Genomic DNA, 24,838 nt, shown 5'->3' on the forward strand with positions numbered 1-24,838 from the left:
TCACTAATGCCATAAGATATAAATTAGGCATGAAGATGGTTTTGTGTGTTTTATCTGAAGGGGTTAAAAAAGTTTCCAAGCAGGGAGGTGGTGGCAATGTACAACTTTAATCCCAGCACTCTGGGAGGTAGAGGTAGGAGAATCTTGTTGAGTTCCAGGCCAGCCTGGTATATAGAGCAAGTTCCAGGATAGCCATGGCTACAGAGAAAAACCCTGTCCGTCTGTCAGTAGGAGGATAGAAAGGAGGGAGGGAGGGAGGGAAGGAAGGAGAGAGGAGGGGAGGGAGGAAAGTTTCCAAGAGAAGACATTATGAATGATTCGAGGACAGCTATAGCTTACTCCACTTCATGCAAACACTGAGCAACCAACTCACAGGCTCAAGGACCCTGAAAGTATTGAAATAGACATGGAAATCTGTCCACCCTTCTTTCCCATAAGATAGACACTTGAGCTGAACAGGTGGGTCAAAATGCAACTTCATCCTGAAACAAAGAAACAGTGTAGGACACTCTAAATTTTTAAAAGCAAAGTGGAAAGGTGGCAGAATAATCAGTACATTCACTACTTTTTGTTTTTAGTTCCACTGCCTTACTTGAGAACCTCATTATGTATAATAATTAAGGCAGTAGTAGTAATAATCTCCAGCTCTTCTTCCATCCAGTCTCAACAAGTCTCCAATCTTGCCTCTACTATCATAATGACTACACATCAAAGGCAAGAATGGAAGGAAGGAGGATAAGAATAAATTTCAAATTCCCTATATACTCCCTCAGCATTCAACATCATCTGAAGCTCTCTACATTCTGTCCTCACTACACTAACCAGAGTATACAAAATTTCATGCTCTTTCACGGTCCTCCTTTATCTTTACTCATTTTACTCTTTCAAGGTTTAGCTCCAAATTACAAGGTCATGCAAGTATGCCTCATTCCTTCCGGCGATCTCTCCCTCCAGCCTCATAATCTGTTCTCCCAACACTGAAACTCTGAGCAACATCAGCCAGTATAACATAAACTCAGATTTTAGCTCATTATTCCTTAGGCTATGCATTTCTTAAATAGACAGTAATGTTTGCTAAATCTATTTTCTAGAAGCAGCACAGTGCCAGCAGCCCAGACCAATACATCCTAAGTAGCCCAAGCATTTACATTGAATCAGATGCAGATCCACTAGGAGAAAAGTTAATGGGAATATCTGATCATGAGGTGACATAATCTCAAGTATTTAACAACTGAATACAGGGTAAACCTTTCAATCTCAAAATCCACTCTTGCACAGCCAAATACCCGTACCCAAACTGGAAAGCTTAAAACAAGGTTTCACTATATGGCCCTAGCTAGCCTGGAACTTACAGAGACCTGACTGCTGCCTCTTAAGTGCTGTTATTGGAAATGTGCACCACAACCGTTTGGAAAACTTTTGAACTATTATACTTTGAAGGCAATGTCTACCAAGTCTTAAATGCAATTACTCAAACTTTTTATCTAGCAGCTATACTTCTAGGAACCTACCCAACAGAAGTATTTTCATGGGTTCATAGATATATACATAATCTTGTCACCGAAGAACTGTAATGTTGTTAAACAGCTTAAAATTTAAAAGCATACATCCATCTAAGAAGTATGATCCAATTTGTATATAAGATACAGAAAGAGAGATTTATTTGTCTATGCACACCCAGAGGCCAAAGGGCAGCACTGAATTCACTGAAGCTGGACTTAAATGTGGTTGTAAAGACACCTGACATGCGTGCTAAGAACCAAACTCCAGGCTTCTACAAAAACAGGAAGCACTCTTAACTCCTGAGCCAGCTATCTCTCCAGCCCTAGAATGTAATTTTTTGAAGAATGATTATATAATCAAATTATTAACAGTGTTTATCTATTTTTACCCTATCATGAATTCAAATTCCTTAGCAGTCATTAGATCACAGACAGAAACACAGAACTTTTATCTCAAACAAACCTAGTGGTTTTTGAACAATCCTAAGATTTAATTTGCTTGAAGAGCTCAAGCCAATTAAAAAAGAAAAGGGTTATTCTTCAGGATTCACAGTCAAATTCCAGAAATCCTACTAACACCTACTTTATCCCTTTAAATTGAATTAATGATCGAAAATATTTTCCAATGCCAGAAAAATATTAAAAATTAATACTAATAGCCATCTTTTGTTCTACTCAAGAGGCCCAAACATATCAACCACAGAAAAACTGTATGTACATACATACATATAGTCCCTAATCTCTGAATATAAATAGCTTACTGAAACTTTCAAGACTTAAATATTTCTTTGTGGATGTGTATAGGTATGTGTGTATGTTTATGTTTCCAGAGATCCCACCCAGGACCTCACAAGTGCTAAGCAAATATTCTAAACTACACTCATCACATGCACACACACTTCTATACAATCTCTGCACTAATAAATGTTAAAAACCCTCAGAAACTAACCAGCCCTAACCCCATTCACACTCTCTTGAAGTACTAACAAGCAGTCAATAGAGGCCAAACAGCAAGTATTGAAGACAATTAAGTATCACATCTCATCTTAACAAAATTGTTACTCAATCTTATTATTCCTCAATATTTCCCCTCTAACTGACCTTAAACTGCTCTATTGTTTTGTTTTGTTTTTTAAAGAAACTAAAAGGTGAGGGACTTCATTAAGTTTCTGCTTCTCAAGCAACTTTTTCTAAACTTTTCTAAAATCTTAGTACAGACTCCTGGTTCAAGTAACAACTTTCAGTAACAAAAACTACACTGAATTAGCCCTACTTTATACTCCATGACTCTAAAGAGAAGAAATTTAAATACAAAAACCAAGCACTAGAATTAAAACACAGCAACAAATTCAGAGCCAGTAACTGTATAAATAATTCTGTGGTAGAAGTCATTCAAAAGCTCATATACTATGAAGCTGGTTCGAAATCTTAAAAAAGCAGACTAGTGGAAAATAAATTTTACGAAGGGCATGCTGGCATACACCTATAACTCCGGCACCCAGGGTGCTGATGCAAGATTCTTAAGTTAGCCATAGTGAGTTGGAGACCTGCCTAATAGACCATGTTCTGAAAAACTAAGGTTGGCATTACAGCTTAGCACCACAAACAAAAGGCAACTTTTATTAAACAATTTGCATTTGCCAAACTGTGGTAGCCAACAGAAGATTAAGAGTTTAAAGGCGGGGCTAGAGAGCCATTAAGAGCACTTCCTGCACCCATACCAAGCAGCTCACAACTACCTATTTACTACTCCTGTGCAGAAGCTCCAATGTCTCTGGCCTCCATTGGCATCTGCAGTCACTCTTACATACTCACATGTAGACACACACATCTGCATAACTAATAAAAAGAGATCCACCTGCCTTGCCTATTCTGGGATTAAAGGTGTGCCATTCCTCCTGGCTTCCAACTTTGTTTTTCATTCATGACCTATGCTCTCTTATTTGGGGAAGTTGGTTTCCACAACTCTACATTTTGGCTTTACCTTTTACTCTATCAAAAATTAGAAAATGCTTAACATAAAGTATCTATTCCAACACTTGTGAGTCAAAGCTTTTTGGTAAATCACAACTATTTATCTAGCTATATTAACCAAGACCTGTGACTAAACACAGAAATGAATCCCGGAGTATTACCTTCATTGTGTACTTTTAAAAGACCTTTCTTCGTTTTAAATAAGCTCCTACCTTCACTGGTTAGGCTGTTCAGGTCTGAGGAAGGGTATTTTATACTAGTGTCCTTTTCTTGCTCACTTTATGGAATACAGTGCAGGTGTCTCAAATAAAATGGGCCCAACACCTGGCCTGCTGGTTATCTAGTGCAAACAAGATTTGGACCATTTCCTTTACCTAAAAAGACTTCTTTTGTTGTTTTTAGATTTTTAAAAAAATCTATAATAAGAATATTTTTTCAACCTGAACAGACATATTTATAGTGTCTAACCTAAAAAACTCCTTAATAGCTTATTGACATTAAAGTTGAACAAAAACATTACTACCAAAGTGCAGTAATGCATCACACAAAGCACAACTCTTGGTATTTCCCATTACCCAAGTTGTAAGCTCAAAACTGAGGTGAACAACAACAAAAGACAATGAATATTAGGAAAGTACTGTGGGTAGAGGTCATCAGCATTTCAAGGCTGCCAGAAGATAGGAAGTGGTATCTTTTTGAGTGTTATTTGTAGATTGAGTATAGAGAATTGTGGGTCACAGAAATAACTAGAGAAAACAGCTAGTTATCACTATCACATAATCTACACTATTCCTTTCCATCCAGATAAAGAAATAGACAGGTCTTGAAACTAGAGGCAATACAATTAAATATATATTATAATATATTTTACAAATTTTTCCAGAAAGTCACTTTCATTTCTGTGTCTTAACTGCCTTACCAAAAAAGGTGGTGGGGGAAAATGATCCCTAAAACCCCCAACCTAAAGAAGCTGAATAGGAAAAAAACAAAGATTACCATTAAACTCAAAGCTTTTTATAAACAGTATAGATTGATGGTTGTCTTTTTTTTTTTTTTTTCCCCTCCAGGGGTGAGGACCAAACCCAGGGCCTAGCAAGCACTCTACAACTGAGCTAAATCTCCAACCTCTGGACTGATGTTTTAAAAAGTTTTGAAAAATTATTCTTCTAAAATAAAGAAACAATTACAACTACTCACTACTAAAATACCTTTGAAAACAGGCATCACCACCCACAAAAGCCTTGTCTGCAGATAACACGAAACAGCTCATATCAAATACAGCCAACATAAAATTTGTTCACTTTAAAAGTAATTAAATGTGGTCAAACCAACAAAATCCAGGGGCTATACTACAGAAACACTGATTACAGTGTAGCATTACTAGAGATGAAAAGGTATTGGTAGTGTTTGAAGGGAAAAAAAATATTCTTTTCTTCTCACCTTCATTAAAGTTCACAAGTAAATTAAACTGTTTTCTAGCTTCCAGAATTTTCCTTAACAGGGTAGTAAATTACCTAAAAAAAAAAGATTGCTCTGCAGATTTAACATTATGGTAAAGCATGAAAGTCAGATACTAATGGTCTGAATAAGGTTTTTTGGAAAGATGTAGCAACCCAGTATTTCCAGATTCCTATAGGTGAAAAGTCCAAAAGTTCAAGTTATCTCAAAATCTGTATATAACTGATGACTTTTGTTTACTCAAGACAGGCGTTCTCTGTGTAGCCTTGGCCGTTCTGGACTCACTTTGTAGACAAGGCTGGCCTCAACTCACAGACACCTGCCTGCCTCTGCTGGGATTACAGGCATGTTCAACCGTGCCCTGCTTACCTGATGACTTTTAGTTGCGTACAGAAACAAATCATAAATATTTACACATACACTTACATAACCACCTTCACCAAAATAAAGATTTTAAGAATTTATGCGATAGCTAATGTTTCCAAGTAGTTCACCCTTCAAAAATAAAGTCAAAGCACCTAAATAAAGTTCGGAGTTCACTAACAAATCACACTAAATATTCTTAAGATCAAAAGAACTGTACACTTTGTTGGCTAAACATAGCGGAAATCCAACTCAAAATTCCATGACTAAGGATCGGTATCTCATACTTACTAATACATTTTTTAAATTTCTAAGGGACGAACATTTTTACCTTGCCTTATTTTTAGAGCAACACATCACACTGCACCTATCACATGACATGATGTAACTGTTAGCAAAGAAAATGGTCCAAGCCATTGATAACACACATGGCAAGAGAAAACATCAATGATACCCAAGAATTATATTTTATATTTAGTTTTTAAAGCCAGTAACTTATCCAGAAAAAGAAAAGCTGTACTTCCACATTTTAGTTAGAATTTATCCAATTATGGAAAAAACTGCCATGAAGAAATAAGCAACCAAGTAGCATGCTTCAAAAACTAGAATTAAAAACAACTTCTCTATCAAACACACAACAGAGAAAAACCTCAAAAGTATCCATTGTTAAAAGAAAAAAAAAATTCTCAACTGTCAACACCTGAAGTTAATTGAAAATTTCTAAATTAGTAATGAGTATATAACACAAGGAACCAAGGACAGCCTATAGAATAGGGGGAAGGGAAACACGCCCACTTTAAGCCTTTGTAAATACTGGTACTTTAAATGACCTTAAAAAACAAAAACAAAAACGGGGGTGGGGGGAGAAACACAAACTACAGATCATTCGAAGAAACAGAAGTCAGTGTAATGTAACGATTTTCCTTACTTGAAAGTTCTTTTGAGAAGAAGTTCTGTAACTATATCATGATTATGCAAGGCAAGGATTATGTAATTTTATCGTTTATTTTAAAATGTTCTCTGAATGTATCAAAAAAAAAAAAAAGAAAAAAAGAAAAAAACCCTAAAGCACCGAGATCTCTCCAATGGGGAGAGGGACCCTTCCTTAGCTACAAGGTAAACTATTAACATACACCCTCAAAACAAACAAACAAATAAACAAAAAACCTACAATGATTGCTAGCCACGTGATGAAGGATATGGCAACACCAGGATTGTGAATGGAGGGGAGGAAAGCTAGGTTGGAGGACTAGGGAGATTTCTCTTAACTTTGAGGACTGCAGAATTCAGGTCTCTCGGTCCTTAAGATAACAAATTCTAGCCCCTAAGAGTTGTACAGCAAACACCCTCAAGTGCGGTTTTATTAATAGGTCACGGAAAATGCTCCAGTGACCTCCAGGATAAAGGAGGAAAAAACAGGCGGAGGAAAGAGCAATTTAAAGTGGCGCCATCATGTCACCCCTTTTCCCCTAAGGCAATCAATAAGCAATAGTTTAAGTAACGAGTTTCTCTAAAAATCCACATTGGGATTCCAGCATTGGAAAACAAAAGGATTTCTAGGCAAAACATGGGAGTAGGATTGTTTACAATATGGAAAACAATTACAAACTATTTGCTGAGAATCAAAAGACCGTCAACCGGAAAACAGGCCCCCCAAAAAGCAGTAAGATTCCAACTCACTTAAAAGCAAGTAAATGTCTCTTCCTCTTTAGTTTAAAAAAAAAAAAAAAAAAAGGAGGGGTGTCTGAGACTAGATTCGAAAACGCAAATGACCTCAATATACAAGCAACAAAAATGTTAACAATCAAGAGTTGTGATACAAACCGTAAGACATGCAAGATGTGTTTGAGCAAAGAAAGGCCTTTGCAGTCAAGAGAAGTTCAAGGCGACAGCAAGAGTTTGTTTTTAGTCTTTTTTTTTTTTTCTTCACGGAAATAAACCATGTTCTCCAGGCCGCCTTTTTAAATAGAACGCCAAAGGAAAGCCCGGCGAACGAGGCGGCAGCTGGTGGGGAAGGGCCCCCGCACACCCCCGCCCTTGGGGCGACTCCCAGCCCGGACCCGCAGCGGGGAAGCCCGGAGAGGCCATTTAAAGTTCCGGGGATTTTTCCTCCCCTGCCCTGCCTTTCTAGTTACAACTAACAAAGAGAGGGAGAAATGGGAGCCACAGAGAGAGCGAGGAGAAGGAGAAAGGGCAGCGGGAGGAGGAGGAGAGGAGCAGCACCTACCACGTGATGGAGGAGCGTAGCCCGGGCGGATTCGGCCCCACAAAATGGGCGCAGTTTGCAAACAGACCCCCGGCCTGGGCGCCCAGGACCAGCGGACGGGGGCGCGCGGCGGCGGCTCCGGCCCGGCCCGCCGCTCTCCTCCCCCCCGGCGCCCGGAGCCGCCCTGACTTTCCGGGCGGGGGGGCGAGGCGAAGGGGGAGGGGAAGGCGGCGGCGGGGAGCGGCCGCTTTTTCTTCTCTTTCGGGCCCTTTCTCCGGCCTTCCTCCGTTCCGGCGGGGCCTGGGCACGGCCGGGGACCGCAGCCCCGGCGGGCGGGCGGGGGCAGAGGGTAAAGGCGACCCCCCCCGCCCCGCACAAACAAGCGCCGCCGTCTGCAGCCCGCACCCGCACCCCGGCCGCCACCCCGGGCGCTTCTTCCCGGTCGGGGAGCGCGCTTCGGCCGCCCCCCTCGCTGCCGCGGCGAGACGAGTCGGCTTCGCTACGGCGCTTGGTTCTCCCGCCGGCTCGGCGAGCGGTGGCGGTGGCGGCGGCGGCACTGGGAAAATGGCGGCCGAGCTCCTTTTCCCTCCCCCCCTTTAATCTGAAGCGGAGGGAGAATGGAGCGAGCAAGCGAGCGGGCGAGTGCCGGGGACACGGGGAGGAGGGACAGCAGCGCCTCCGCCGGCTGCGGCTGCGGCGGGCCGCTCCGCCCCGGCGCGCCGCCAGGGGGCGCCCGCCGCGCCGCCCCCGCGGGCTGCCAGGAGGCGCGGCCGCCGCCGCCTCAGTCATGGCTCCTCGCCGCGGCCGCGGCTCCTGCGCCTCTGTTTGCGGAAGCCGGAGCCCGCTGCCTGATTCGTGCGGCACAGACACGCGGCACTGCGGCAAGCGGCGCGGGGCCCTCGCCCCGGCCAAGGTGAGGCTAACCTGAGGCGCTGACGCCGTCACATTCCCTCCGCGCTGGGGCTGGAGGGGCTGGCGGTGCCGCGCGCCGGTGAGGGGAGGGCGGACTAGCGCGGCAGAGCCGGAGGACGGGAGCGAAGAACTGTGTACAGTGAATGGAGAAGCTGTCGCGGCCACGCCACCCCAGGGCCAACCGTGCTCCGGGCCGGGCAGGAAGCTCCCTGAGCAGTGACGCGATCCCTGCCACCCGCCCTTTGTCCTACACCCTGCTCTGCACACTGCAGCACACGGCTGGCTACTAGCCCTAGCGCCACGCTCCGCAGCCGCCAAACCAAAAAATAAGCGGACGCCATTGCGCAGGCGCGAGCTAGGACAGACTCGGGGCTAGCCCGGGCAGGGGCAACCAGAAGCTGGAGGGGAAGTAATGGCCCACCAGCGCCCGGCCCGCTGGGAACTGTAGTTTTCCTTAAGCCCGCGTCTTGTTTTCGGTTTCTTAAATCCGCCAAAATAGGCAAAACGGCATTAATTACACAATAATATTTATGTTTCCTGCTACCACCAAATTAAAGTTCACTGCCCCGCTAAAAGTTTAACAAAGAACCACAAAAGCAAACTTGCCATGTTCCTACCACTGTTGGCACCTTACTCCGCGTGACAGTTTGTCGGCACAATATTGATTCCTTCCTCCCAAGTAAGGTCTTAATATGATAACTTTTTCTGGATTTAAGACACTTAATATAATGCAAAGTGCAACATTACACAATATAAATCCACCCTCCCTTAAAGCTAAAGATGCCAAAAATTATTAGGACTCGCTGAAATTAAATAGCGTAAAATTTGCTCCAGCAACTAAATCACCAAACTCAGTAGATGAGAAGAGTGAAGTCTACCAAAAAGAAGATGCAAAATGCTCAGTACTTTTCTGTGTGGTTTACCAAAAACAGTATCCGGTTATGTGTCACTTAAGCTCCTAAAAAAAATTTCTATCGTTACAGAACAGTTTTTGTCACCCCACAAACTCACAGGGCTTCTGCAACATATATTTCTCTTCAGTTTCCATCTGTTTTTGTTTTTTTTTTTTTTTAATTACACTCTCAAACATGATCTTGGTTCTTAAATATCAAAGGCAGGAGGCACCATAGCCTTAAAAATTACACATGGATAAAACTAATAGATTTATACCTATTTGTATACACATCCAGAAAAGATCCTTAGGTTTGGGCTTTTTAATTTATAAGATTTAGTTAAATACACACACACACACAAACACACATATACAGGCAAATAGTAATGCCACAGAGTATGCTGAATACATAATTACAAAACCAACAACTAGAGCCCTAATGTGAAGATTACAAAGTCTAAATTAGCAGAATGAAAATAGGCAAAAGCTTTCTACAATGTATAAATATTAGTGAAAGAAACTCATAATCTTGTTACTATCCCAACTCTTAAAAACTTGACTATCACTGGCTGGAGAGATGGCCCAGGGCACTGACTGTTCTTCCAGAGAACACAGGTTCAACTCCCAGAACCCACAAAAAAAAAAAAAAAAAAAAACATTTTAGAATAGTCATAGTTGGACTGTCCAATATTCTATCCTGACCAAATATTTTTCCTAGTGATTAGTTAAGACTGAGCATGAGATAAGAATGGAAGCCTGGCTTGGTGGCACAAGCCTGTGATCCCAGGGATCCGGAAGGCAGAGGCAGGTGGATTGCTGTGAGTTCGTGGCCAGCCTGGTCTACAAAGTGAGTCAAGGACAGCAAAGGCTACACAGAAAGACAAGCCAAAAAAAAAAAAAAAAAAAAAATGGAAGCCATAGCTTGAGGTGGTGACTTTGATCCCAGCACTTGGAGGCAGAGGCCTAGTCTACAGAGCAAGTTTCAGGACAGTCAGAGCTACCCAGAGAAACACTCTCTTGCAAAACAAACAAATAGTTACCAGAGCCCCCCAAAGACACTAATACTTTAAATTGTTAAGGTATCTTAGATCTTTAAGATGTCACCCAAAGTAGGCAGAAGAGCTGGCAAGAACCTTGGTCTTAATGAAATTTACATCATCATAACAATTCTCACATGTGCATGACTTACGGGCTTTCAGCTATACCAAAACAATGAAATATTTGATAATTTAAACCAGCTGGAGTTAGGTTTCTCACACCTTAAATTAGTAACATAAAGATTAATTTCTCATGTTTTAGAGTAAGCACTCCATGAAAATGTTTCAAAAAAAAAAAAAAAGTACAGGTAAAAATAAAGGTAATTTTCCTTCTCATACTACTACCACAGTTCTAGAATTAAATAAATATATTCTCTCACCACAGAAATTATCTGATATAAGAAAAATTCTAAGGCAACATCATAAATTAACTGTGTTAACAAAAAACTGTAACATTCAAAAGGCTAACTCTGAAAGCACTTTCTTTGTTGTTTTGTTTTTGTTTTTGTTTTTGTTTTTTTTTCGAGACAGTTTCTCTGTGTAGCCTTGGCTGTCCTGGACTCACTTTGTAGACCAGGTTGGCCTCAAACTCACAGAGACCTGACTGCCTCACAGGCGGGCGCCACTACACCCAGCTTGAAACCACTTCTAAAACTAGAAATAACCTGGGAATAGTTCAAAAGATAGCATTATAATTCAACCCAAGCCACCACAATAGCTTACTATAATCTCAGCTATTCAGGAGTCTAATGCAGGAAAATACTGAATTTTCGGCCAGCCTGAGTCAGGAAGAGTGATTCCATCATTTGCAGGGTGCTTACCTAATATACACAAAATCTCAGACAATCCTGTCACCACATACACCAGACACAGGCCCAAACCTGTAATCCCAATACTTGGGTGGAGGCAGGAGTTACCTACTACATGGAGAGTTCAAGGCCAGCATGGGATACGTGACATTATGCCTAAATAAGACAATAAATAATTTTTCATAAATCAGCTGCCAATCTAAAGCTATAACAAAACATAAATCTGCTCTGATGGCAGAGTAGACCTAGGGATTTTGAAAAATGACACAGCTGTTCCATGCAATGTAAAGAGACATCATTCTGGGAGCTGGAGAGATGGCTCAGTGGTTAAGAGCACTGGCTGCTCTTCCAGAGGAGCTGAGTTCAATACCCAGCAACCACATGGTGGCTCACAACCATCTATAATGATGTTTTCTTGTGTCATACAGGCATATATTCAGATAGAGTGCTCATATGTATAAATAAATCTTAAAAAAAAAAAAAAAAGAAACATCACATTCTTAAGAAAAGTCATTCCTTCCCCAATGTGCGCTGTGTGTGTATGTGTTTGTGTGTTGAAAAAAAGCACATTATATATATGGATGCATATGGCCATAAGGAGGCCAGAGAAGACCTCAGGTATATTCCTGTATTACTTTATACTTTTTTTTTTTAATGGTTTCTTGAAACAAAGTTTCTCTGTGCAGTTCTGGCTGTCCTGAAACTCACTCTGTAGACCAAACTCACAGAGATCCACCTCCTTCTGCCTCCCAAATGCTGTGATTAAAGGTGTGTACCGCTGCCACCCAGTACTTTACACCACTTATTTCTGAGACAGGGACTGAGCTATGTCTCCAACCTAATCATTCATTCTTAAGCCATTGATTTTGGGGTTGTATATACACATAAGAACATACAGTAATAGAATAAGAAATGTCTGAAGCTATTTTAAAATTAACTAGCTAGGCATGTTGATGCACACTTTTAATACCAGCATTTGGGAGGCAGAAGCAGGCAGACCTCTTGAGTTCAAAGTCATCCTGGTCTACACAGAGAGTGCCAGGACAGCCAAGGCTATACAGAAAAACTTTATCTCAAAAAACCAGAGACAGAGTTAGTTCGTTACAGGATAGCCAGAGGTAAAGAGAGACCCTGTCTCAAGGGGGAGAGGGAAAAAGGAAAAAACTTGTTCAGAGTGTTAATTTAAAGAAATTGTGTAATAAACACAATTATATAACAAAATACAAAACTGTCATCATCTCCAAACAGAGAAGTTTTTTGTTTGTTTGTTTATTTGTAAGATTAGTTGATTTGTTCTTTAAGTCAGTCTCCCCTTGTAGATCAGGCTAGTGTGAGCTTATGAACGCACCCTTCAGCTTCCCAAAATGGTTGGATCACAGACTTGCACTACCATGCCTGGCAAAGAAGGTATTTATACCAACAAGATTCTGCAAGCACTTGGAGAAAGAGGATAGAAGAACAACCGATTCAGACCATTCCTAGAGAGGTGCACACTGTAAAACCCACACAGATATGCTCTCTGTTCAGATGAAAGACATCTAACAAACTCATCATGGATACAAAATTATCAAAGAGATGTTATGTTACTGAGAACTGGTGAACATGACTGGAAATCAAGATATGCTTAAAGTCTTACCTATCTTACCTCTATCATTCATCTACAAAGAAATCCTACATAATTTCATCAACAGTTTTTTTCATTTTTGAGTTAGGCTGACAAAGTTCAGAATTCAGCATTTATTTTCAACCATATTCCAAACTAATTTTTACAATCAATCTCACTGAGACACAGCAGGGCAGTGGTGACGCACACCTTTGATCCCAGCGCTTGGGAGGCAGAGGCAGGTAGATCTCTCTTAGTTCAAAACCAGCCTGCACTACACAGCAAGTCCAGGAAATGGAGGGCTACACAGAGAAACCCTGTCTCGAAAAACTGAGAAGAAAAACAAACAACAACAAAACATTAAGACACAAACTTAGCTACAAGTATCCCACATGACCTAATTTTAAGCACATGAGAAGAACCAATCTAATTGAAACTATTTTCTGTGGTAGAATGAGAGGAAAGGCAGGCATGCTAGAGTTGTGTCTACAATCCCAGCTACTCAGAAGGCCAAGGCTGGAAGATCTCCTCATTCACACAGCCAGACACTACCTTAATAAGAATCCAGGTTTGCTTCTCAGCACCCACATGATGGCTCACAACCATCCATGATGCTATTTGCATGATCCAACACCCTCTTTTGACCCTTGCTAAGGCAATAGGCATGCATATGCATATACTCATGCAAGCAAAACACTCATAAAGTAAATAAGCCTAAAACAGTTATAAAGAGAGAAGTACTTTACTAAGCATGATACTACATACCTGTAATCCTAGCACTGGGGAGAGTAAGACAGAAGGATCATGAGCCCACAAACAGCCTGAATTACATAATGAATTTTGTGCTTAGGCACAAACTAAACTGTGCTAAAAGAAAAGGGGAGGGGGGAAAGTCACAATTCCTGGAGTATCTACGGTAGTACTATCAAAATATTTCCTTGTCCAGCTTAACATGGAGGCACACACATTAAGCACTTAGGAGACAGAAGCAGGCAGATCTCTGTGCACTCTAAGCCAGCCTGGTCCATGCAGCAAGTTCCAGAAAAGCCAGGGACACACAGTATGGGACCCTATTTCAAAGGAAAAAAAAAAAAAACAAAGTTGTTGCTTTTTCAAGAGAGGGTTTCATTTGGCTTTCTTAGACTCAATTTTTAGACCAGGCTAGACTCAAACTCAGAGATCCCACCTGACTCTGCCTCTCTGAAGGCTGAATTAGAGGCATGTGCTACCATGTCTAGATAAAAAAAAACAAATTTAATAAAACCTTGTTGCTAATATTTACACCCACAGATGAAATTTTTGTAACAACAATATATTACCTATATTTATAACTAAAACATTTTGGGGGAGTTACTGCAGATTGAACCCACATGCTAAATATGCTAAATACACAGTCAACTAACAACTGTGCTATATACCCCCATTCTACTTTAAATGCATTAAAAATGGGCACACCTTTAACGCTCTACCATAAACATTTATTGTAGAGGGGGGTGATTAGAAGCTACATGGTACATACACAAAGCATATCTAGCCAATATTATTTTAAATGGGAAAAAAGATCAAAGCTAATGACTGACAAAGATCAATTAGTAAAATTTTAGTAGGTTTTACTCTCCCAATTCTCTCTCCTGACACCTTCTTCTGAAGACTGCCTAAGTAGGAAGTCTAAAATTAGGTGTTACTTAAAAGCATATCCAAAGCTTCACGCCTTTAATCCCAGCCCTCTGGAGACAGGAGGACCTCTGAGTTCAAGGCCAACCTGGTCTGCAGAACAAGTTCCAGGACAGCCAGAGTTGCATAGAGAAACCCTGTCTTAAAAAAAAAAAAAATAAAAAACACATACTCAAAATAAAGTAGCAATCCAAATACCCCAAAGAAGAGGAAAAGTTAGGGGACCCAACAGGCAAAAGGGATCTACAGTGTTAGACCTCTACCTTAAGTGTCTGAAAATAAGCAAAAGGTCTCAAAAGGGAAATTTTGTGACCTAATCTACTCATATTGATTTCTGCCTTTTTCATTCTCAAGTGTTTGCTGGTGCCCCAGGAGACATTTCTAGATTTCTTTCTATAACAGACTTGTAAACATTACTTATACCTTTAACTATTTTATCTTCATTGAGTAATTAGGCAATTAAACATATCTCAGTCAAAGGCATTTTTACTCTGATACCAAAACCAGATAAAAACCTCAAGATAAAATTATACAGATCAATTCTTTATGATATAGTTATAAAAATCCTCATAAAGCAAAAATGAATCCAGAAACATACAAAAAAGGATTAACTTTGCTAAATGTGGTTTTATTTCAGTAATTTAAGGTTAGTTTAACAGCTGAAAGTCTGTTGTAATACACAGTGTTATTAAAGGACAAAACCACAATGACCAGAGCTGGAGAGACGCTCAGCCGTTAAGAACATTGGCACAAGGAATTGAACACCCTTCTATGGCTCCAGTTCTAGGTGTCCCAACACCCTCTTCTGGTCTTCTTGGCCCCTGCACGCATGTACATACATGGCATATACGCAGATAAATAATCATACAAATAAGTCTTTTTAAAAAAATCAAAATACCCTTGTAACCATCTAAACATATTTAAAAAAAGCACTTGGCAAATTTTAATTAAAAATATTTAACCTAGAAATCGAAGAAAACTTCCTCAACCTAACTAAATGGTAACTATGAAGAATTTACAGCTAAGTTTTTTTGTTTGTTTGTTTTGATTTTAGAAGATTTACTATGTAGTTTTAGATGGTTCTTGAACTTGTAGCTATCTTTCTACTTCTGACTCTGAGTGCCAGAAATACAGATCCACCAAACTCATAATCTTTTATTGTTTGTTTGTTTGGAAGGTGGCAGGAAGAACAGGGTCTCACTGGGTAGCCCTGGCTTGTTTAGAACTTACTATGTAGAGTAGACTGGCCTTGAACTCACAGAGATCCACTTGCCTCTGCTTCCCAAGTACTAGGATTAAAGCTAGGCAAGGCCAGATTCACAATCTTGACAGAGGAAAGACTGGTACTCTCTAAAATCAAGAATAAAACAAGGGTGTTGGTGGTGCTTACCTTTAGGAGGCAGAGGCACACAGATCTTTGAGATAGAGGCCAACCTGGTCTACAGAATGAGTTCCAGGACAGCCAGGGCTACACAAAAAAAACCCTAACTCGAAAAAAACAAACAAAAAAGAATAAAACAAGTATGCACACTATTACCATTTCTAGTTAATATTGTACTAAAGGTTCTAGCCTGTGTAAATAAACAAAAAAAATCTGACTGAGAAAAAAAAAAATAAGTCCACTTTTATGTGCAGAGTCTATAATCTTATATATAGAAAATACTAAATAGACTGGGTGTGGTAGTGCCTTTAATCCCAGAACTTGAGAGGTAGAAGCAGAAGGACCAGGAGGAGTTCAAGGCCAGCCTCACTACTACACAACCAGTCTAAGTCCAGCCTGGAATGCATGAGAGACCCTGTCTGAAAAAAAGAACTATCAGAAAACACTAAGGAAATCACAAAGTATTGGCACTAAAAAATTCAATAAGGCTGTCAGGTCAATATACTAATAGTAAATACATTTCTACTGGGGAGCAGCTCAGTGGTTACAGTACTTGCTATGTAAGAATGAAAAACATAAGCCAGGCACAGTAGTGCACGCCTTTGATTCCGGCACTCTGGGAGGCAGAAGCCCAAGGATATCTGAATTCAAGGCCAGCCTGGTCTACAAAATGAGTCCAGGACAGCCAAGGCTACACAGAGAAACCCTGTCTCAAAGGAAAAGAGAAAAAAAAAAAAGAAAAATGTTCAGAACCCTCAAACATGGTAGCCCACCTGTACTTTCTTTCAATCACAGAAGTGGATCCATGGAACAAACTGGCTTCTGAGACTATTGGTGAGCTCTGGGTTCAAATGAAAGACCCTGCCTCAATGAATAAGGTGGAAGAGCAATTGAGGATGATTCCCAGTATAAACCTCAGCCTCCATATAAACACACACACATATATGCTCACGTATGTGTGAATATGCATACATATACACTATTACCACATATACATGCAAAAAAGTAAAAAGAAATTAAAAAAAAAAAAAAAAGCAAAATTGGAGCTAGAAAGATGGCTCTGTAGTGAAGAGCACTTCTTGCTCTTGCAGAGGACCTGGATTCAGTTCTAACTACTCACAGCCATCTGTAACACCAGTTCCAAGGGATCTGATGTCCTCTTCTGATCTTTGTGGGTACCAGGCACACGTGGTACACAGACACACATGCAGGCAAGATACCCATATACATAAAAAAAACTTTTTTTTTAAATTAAATTTGTTGCAGGGTGTGGTGGTGCATGCCTTTAATCCCAGCAAAGGTTACTGGATCTCTGAGTTTGAGGCCAGTCTGGTTTACAGAGAGTTCCATCCAAGACAGCCAGGGCTACACAGGGAAACCCTGTCTTAAAAAAATAAAAAAAATAAAACAGTAAGTAAATAAGTAGATAAATAAATGTGTTTTAAAAGATGAAACTAAAGTAGTGTTTAATTTCTAAACAATCCACTTTCCATAACAATGAACCACTTGTGAAATGTCAGAAGGCAAATCATACTTCTGTCCTTTGAGAAATCACCTACATGCACTAATCTGCCCTCATGTCATACTTTGCAACTTCACTGCCAATAGTGCATTATGGGAAACTTAAAAGTTTCCTTCAAATTTAAGTTACTCTAAATTACTCTATGGGAGAATGAAATAAGACCCAGCATGTCACAGATATAATCAGTCATCAAGCAGAATAATTGTGGCTAGATCAGTGAGTTAAAGAGTTTGAGGAACACAAAATCCTATTACTAGAAGAGTTATCTTCAGGGACTTACAACTGGAATGTGCTATTATTTTAAAACTTAAACAAAAGCAACAGTATTATCCACTGCCTAAAAAATATAGTAACAGATACTTGGCAAAGCGTCTATTCAAAGACAAAGTATTAGGCATTCTTGTCACCAAAACCATCCAGGGCACAAAGATGCTCTCACTCTAAAGTATGAACCCTAGGAGAGTGTGTTCTAGAGAGAGAATATAAGCATCAAGAAACTCACTTCCAACTCATTCTAATCATTTTATCTTTGTCATCTATAAATCAACAGTGCTTTTCCTGCATATAGTCTGATATAATTATCATTAGGAAAGTCACTGGAGTCCAGTAATCACTGGACAAAGACAATGTTAGACTAGATTTCAAGTTATATATCTATACCTAAAGTAGCCATGTCATTTTTTATAAATTACTTTATTGCTCTAAATGTCCTCATGTATAAGATGAAAACGTTTACTGGTTTGAATCAAGGTTTCTTTTTTTCTTTTATGGGAGTGAATGTTTTGCCTGAATGGATGTATGTGCACTGCACACAGGCCTGGTGCCTGAGGTCAGAAGAGGAATTGTATCCCCTCGGACTGGAGTTACACATGGCTATCAAGGTTTCTTTTTGCTCTTTTAAAAGCCCAAAATCAAGGATCAAGGTTTCTTTTTTTCTCTTTCAAAGTCCTAAGTCAAAGTTTCTTTCTTTTTCTTTTTTTTTTTTTCTTTTTGATTTTTCCAGAGAGGGTTTCTCTGTATAACCTTGGCTCTCCTGCACTCACTTTGTAGACCAGGCTGGCCTCGAATTCACAGCAATCCACCTGCCTCTGCCTCCCTGAGTGCGCACCTGGCTAAGTGAACACCTGGCTAAGTTCACTAATTTGGAAACACAGAAAGTAAAACAATAGTAGCAGTAGTAATAATAAAAACCATAATGAAGTGAGGTTCAATATTCTACATTTAACAGCACAAAATTTAAGAGAAATTATATAAATTTTAAATAATAGAACCAGTATTTTCTCCAAAAATATTAGAGTAGCCTCCTAAGACATACATACCTAATGGGCCTTCTGGATTATAATCAGAAGTTAATGCATATGAACTGGGCTCAGTAGTTAAAGCACTCGATAATCAAGAGTGGAGATGTAAGTCCTAGCTCCTAAAACCATGTAAAGCCAGGCACAGTAGCCTGCATCTGGAACACCGGTGCTCTGACCTTGAGATGGGAGGCAGAGACAGGAGACTGGCAAATGCAGAGAGAAGCCAAAGACTGGTATCTAAAACTGTTCTTTAACCTCCATATGTCTAATGGGATGTGCACATCCTCATTCACATAATCATACACTCACCTGTGCTTGCACACAAAAAAAGGAAACTGACATATATGAACACAAGTAACATAAATAAAAACACAATCGTCACCAATATATACATGGGGAACAACTAAAAATGGTCACAGTTTGAGAAAACATATAAAACAAGTATCTAGACTTTAGTTATATTAGTATTTTACTTAAAAAGATGTGCACTATAAAGCCGAGATGAACTTTAAAATACTTCTAAAAGCAAGAGATCACAAAATTTAGGTGTTCAACCAAAAATCTTAAAGTGCTAGGTAGCACATACAATAAGGGATAAGAGAGTGGAGAAAATCTGTACTTCTCAAAATAGAAAAAAAAAAATTACAAATGAGAGTAAGCATTAAAGATCATTGCAAGTGTCCAGTAGCACTGAGACTTATGTCAGCAAAACCTAACAGCTAGGTGTGCTACTTCAGCTCTGCAATCCCCACAACTCAGAAGACTGCTAAGCAATCAGGGCGAAACTGGAATATAAACTGAGTTCCAGGACAGCCTGGACACAAGAACCTGTCTTAAAATAGAAGAAAAAAAAAAAAACTTATAAAAAAATTGCTACTAAAAGATGGAGGGGTCATTGGTAAGATTATAAAAAGTGACCAAAGCAAAACAGCTTGACATGCAACTTTTATTTACTTCAATATTCACTAAAGAAGATACACGGGAGAAAAACTATTTCTAAATTATTCTTTAAAGCAAACAAATCCCTGGGAGTGAACCAAATTCATCATTAAACATGCAAAATGTTCCAAATGTCAGACAAACAAAGTATAAATTTTAAGACTACTCGAAAAGCATACTAGCTGATGGTCATATGGGAAAATGACCTTCTGTAGGTCCCAGTTGGAAAGAACTGGATCTATTTGCTTTAGCAACATTTACCCAATCCCTTTTTCAACTCTTTACATATTAACTATTCAAAATACTTGCTGAAGAGCAGGGTGTGCTGGCACATCCTGTAATCCCAGCACTTGGGGAGGCAGAGGCAGACGCAGACGGATCTCTGTGAGTTCAAGGCCAGCCTGGTCTATAAAACAAGTCCAGGACAGCCAAGGCTACGCAGAGAAACCCTGTCTTGAAAAACCAAAAAACAAACAAATAAACAACAACAACAAAAAAAAACTTGCTGAACAAAAATGAACAACAAAAATGTCAACATAACTTCCATCTACTCAAGAGGTGGCAAATCCCTTACAGAGATAGGATCGGAGACATATTAGCAAGGAAAAAACACCCTGGCTCAAAAGGGAGAAATCATACCCCAGCCTATCCAAATTCTGAGAAATAATAATAAAATACTATCTATGTGTATTGATAGATACAATGGTAATTTCTTTTTTTTAAGATTTATTTATTCATTATGTATACATTATTCTGCCTGCATGTACACCTGCACCAGATCTTATTTCAGATGGCTGTGAGCCACCATGTGGTTGCTGGGAATTGAACTCAAGATGTTTGGAAGAGCGGTCAATGCTCCTAACCTCTGAGCTATCTCTCCAGCCCCGGTAATTTCTTATTAAGGAAAATTTCTTATTGCAGATAGAAGTATGATCTTCTCAAATATAAAACAACACTGAGTAGGAAAAAAAATTGAGAGATGGAAAGGATTTTTAAACATATCAAATGAGAAATATTTACAAAACCTAGTCTTTCTTTTCAGGTAACTGAGTGTTTCAGCAAGTATGAAAACTGCCTAAATGTTGCAGTCATGTCCAACTGAGGAGAAACTATTCCTGCTCCAGACAGTTCCTTTGTAGACAAAATTAGGAAATTCCAGGGGGACATATTTGAAATCCAGCTTCCTAACGGTCATACCCAACAAGGTAACTCTTCCTCCGCTTTCACCTCAGAGCCTGCTGAGGTTAGAGAGACTTAACAGTACAGGCAGAAAAGAGCCAGTATGCCACTGTACTTACAGATTAAAATATAAGCCACATTTAAAGGATTCGTGTCTTCTAATCTAAAAGGTATTTGAATAATTTTTTTTTTACATTCTATAACAGATATTCTATGCAAAAAGAGAGGGGAAAGAAAATTTTTTAGAAATTCTATCCACAACAGAGAAAACAGCACAAACAGAACTTATTTTCCCATTCTACCAAATCACAGTTTAGCTATTTCTATAACAGTCTCAAGTTTTAATTCTTTTGGGCAGTATTTTGAGACAAAGCCTTGCTTTGTAGCCCAGGCTGCCCTTCAATTCACTATGTAGCCCCAGCTGGCCTCAAACTCATGGTGATCCTTCTGCCTCAAATTTCCAAGTGCTGGTATCTACAAGCATGTACTACCCATGTAGCTCAAAAACAAACAAATTTAAAAAAAAATTAGTAGGGGCTGGAGAGATGGCTCAGTGGTTAAGAGCACCCAAAGGACCCGGGTTCAATTCCCAGCACCCATATGGCAGCTCACAACTGCCTGTAACCCCAATTCCAAGGGATCTAACACCTTCACACTAATGCACACAAAATAAAATATTTTTTTTTAATTAGTAATAAAACATAAAAGCTGTAGGCCAGCAAGTGACCTAGCAGGTAAAGACCCTGGCTGCCAAGCCCTATAACAACCTGAGTTCAGTCCCAGCAGCCCACATGGTAGAAGAGAACTGACTCACATAAGTTGTTCTTTGGCCTCCACAACTAGTATGGTATGTTTGTGTGATCTCATACATTCATAAGCATGCACAGAAAGTAAGTGCACAAAAAGTTTAGTAGAAAAATAAAAATGGCACTGGGGGGGGTGTAGTCCAGCCGGCAGAGTGCTTCCATAGCACACATGACCAGGGCCACACAAGCCATCCTATAACCCCAAAATTCAGAAAGGAGAAGCAGGCGCAGGAGCGAGTTGAAAGCCAGCCTGGATTACATGAGGCACCACGCCAAAACTCAAATAAGTAAATAAATACCAGATGTGGTAGCATTTGCTTGGAATCCCAGCAATTGGAAGGCCGAAACAGGATAGCCAGATTGGCTATAGCTTAGACTACATGGCAAGACTCTGTCTCAAAAAATTAAAAAAAGGAAAAGAGAAAGTACTTCTGGGTAATTATTATAAATCCAGGAGAGGAAAATAAGCTGTCAAAGATCTAGAGATCATCACAGGAATGAAGAAGCTGAAACAAGTTTCCCTGAAGATTAAAATTTAAAACCATGCATCCTTAACTAAGAAAACATGAAAGATGGGGACTGGAGAGATGGCTCAGAGGTTAAGAGCACTGGCTGTCCTTCCAAAGGTCCTGAGTTCAATTCCCAGGAACCACATGGTGTCTCACAACCATCTATAATGAGATCTGGTGCCCTTTTCTGGTATGCAAGCAGACACACACAGGCAGAATACTGTATAAAACAAGTAAATCTTAAAAAAGAGGGCCAAGGGACAATATAATTTTTAAAAAATAGGAAAATCAAATATGGTAAATTCTAACTCACTAAATCTTAATATATTAACCACTTAACCTTTAAAGTTAGAATGTGTCTTTCTATAAAAAAATAAAAGTATGATGGTAGCAGAGCACACCTTTATTCCCAGTACTCAAGAGGCAAAAGCAGATGGGTCTATCTCTGAATTTGAGGCCAGCCTGGTCTACAGAGCAAGTTCCAGGACAGCCAGGGCTACACAGAGAAACCCTCTCTTGAAAAAAAAAAAAAAAAAAAATCTGTGGAATGGCTTATCACCAAAAGTTATGTGAAGTTAAAAATAGATTTCAAAAAGTGTACATCTATGGATAAGTTCACCCTGAGTCCTACAGAATAGAAGTAATTTCTAAAAGCCCAAGGTTTCTAAGAGTAGCTCTTTTTTAAGGTCACTATAACAAAACCTTACCCCAAACATTCCTTAGTACTGATCCAGTCAGGTCAAGCACAGTATGGTAGTTCTGTAGCCTGAGGTTTTTCACTTCCCATGTATTAATTTTTAAGACATGAAAAATATTTACTTCTTACACAGATAAACCATGTCATGAAAAAATATCTACTCTTGCTAAGCACTATTGACACACACTTTTAATCCAGTGCTCAGGAGACAGAGGCAGATGGATCTCTGTGAGTTTGAGGACAACCTGGTCTATAGGGCAAGTTCTAGAACAGCCAAGACTACATAAAGAAACCCTATCTCTAAAAAAAAAAAAAAGAACCAACAAATTTACTTTTTTTTTTGGACCCCACCCCACAAATTTACTTTTAAACATAATTATCTTCCCATTAAACTTGCTGACATTTAAATGTAGTCTCAATTTTCATTAGAAAAATAATGCTACAGTAAGTATCTTTAGTCACAAATCTTTCTATGTATCTTTCCTCCCTTTAAGATAAATTCACAGGGCTGAATGCCAATTAAAGGACATTTTTAAGTTTACTGATATGTGCTACTGAAGTGTCTTCAAGAAAAATTAGGCCCAGTGCACATTCCTACAAGCAGCATTTAGAGACTATTTAGCATCTCTGACAGGTCATTTGCCACTATGGTAGGTGAAATTATTTATTTTGAATACCTTTGGTTACTTATCTGAATAAAAATGTTTTTCATATGCTTCTTTCATATTTTCTTTTTATAGCTTTTTGTTTATTTAGGTTTTTTTGTTGTGTTTTGCTTTGGTTTTGGTTTTTTTGAGACAGGGTTTCTCTGTGTAGCCTTAGCTGTCCTGGACTCACTTTGTAGACCAAGGCTGGCCCCAAACTCAAGAGATATCTGACTGCCTCTGCCTCCCTGAGTGCTAAGATTACAAGCATGCATCACCTGAGACCAGCTCTTTTTGTGAACTTTCATCATGTTCTGTCATTAAATCTTTTACTTTCTCTTTTTAAACTTGAAAATCAGTTGAGATAAAGCCACATGAGTAACTTTGGCTCCCCCTGCTGGTCAAATATAACCATGATCAAGAGGCAGATAAATGGATACAAATATTGCTACAAACACCATATACACACAGTGATAAAGTTCTTTGTCTCTAAACTTATACTTGACACGTTCTAGAGAAAAAGAGGGCAAAAATCACTCACTAATGTGTAAGAACAACTGTAATAGTTCCTTACTAAATATACTAGTTGGCTAGTACATTACAGGTCTACATTATTAATTTCTCTATACTTTAATGTGAAAACATTCTGGTTACCTTTTGACACTGAGTTGTCATCAAAAGTAAATATATGCAAGGGGCTGGGAGATATATATACACACACACATCAATGATACAGCATAAGTGAAGTTGAAGGTTCAATCGTCGGTACTGGGAAGAAAAAATTAAAAGGAGAGGGAGGGGGCTGACAGTGAAGCTTGGTGATGGAGTGCTGCCCTAATATGCATTAGGTCCTAGATTTGGTCCTTGACACCACAAGAAGGTAACTACTGATTACCCTCATACCAAAGGTGCTTACATTTATCAGACTGGACTTTGTTTACTTTCAAAGAGAGGAAGAAAGAGTGGAAGTAGATATAACTGATTCAGCTTTTCCACTGATGCCCTCCTAAAGATATATATTCCACTGTGCTTGGGAGACTGAAGTGGGAAGACCACAAGTTAAGAGGTCACCATGAGCTACACAGTGGAATCCAAGCCAGCATGGCCTACCAATAAAGAGGTTAAGTCCCAAGTCTGCAATGTCCTTAGACAACCCATTCCAAACACATTTACTAAGTGCAAAAAAATAAAATATAATATAATAAACAAACAAACAGGGCTGGAGAGATGATTCAGAGGTTAAGAGCACTGGCTGTTCTTCCCAAGGTCCCGAGTTCAATTCCCAGCAACCACATGGTGGCTCACAACCTTCTATAAGAGATCTGGTGTCCTCCTCTGGTGTACAGGTGTACATGCAGACAGTATGTTGTATATATAATGAATAAATACATCAAAAACAAAAAAAAGGAGGAGGATGTAGAGAGCTAGAG

At 39.6% G+C, this 24,838-nt stretch overlaps 1 protein-coding gene across 6 annotated transcripts in view; it reads right to left on the reverse strand.

Annotated features, from left to right (window-relative positions):
* Kansl1 (KAT8 regulatory NSL complex subunit 1) overlaps window positions 1–24,838 on the reverse strand; it is a 127,721-nt gene that overhangs the window by 94,549 nt on the left and 8,334 nt on the right. Inside the window, exon 1 of one of the 6 annotated variants that reach the window (XM_055592160.1) lies at window positions 7,525–7,603. The exons of the other annotated variants lie outside the window; for them this stretch is intronic. The gene's annotated coding sequence lies outside the window, so the exon portion shown is untranslated. Of the gene's footprint in view, window positions 1–7,524; window positions 7,604–24,838 lie in introns of those variants that run through there. 6 annotated transcript variants of the gene reach the window in all.

Source organism: Psammomys obesus, unplaced genomic scaffold (assembly GCF_907164565.1).
Source record: "Psammomys obesus unplaced genomic scaffold, mPsaObe1.curated_primary_1811, whole genome shotgun sequence".
Classification (NCBI taxonomy): Eukaryota; Metazoa; Chordata; class Mammalia; order Rodentia; family Muridae; genus Psammomys; species Psammomys obesus.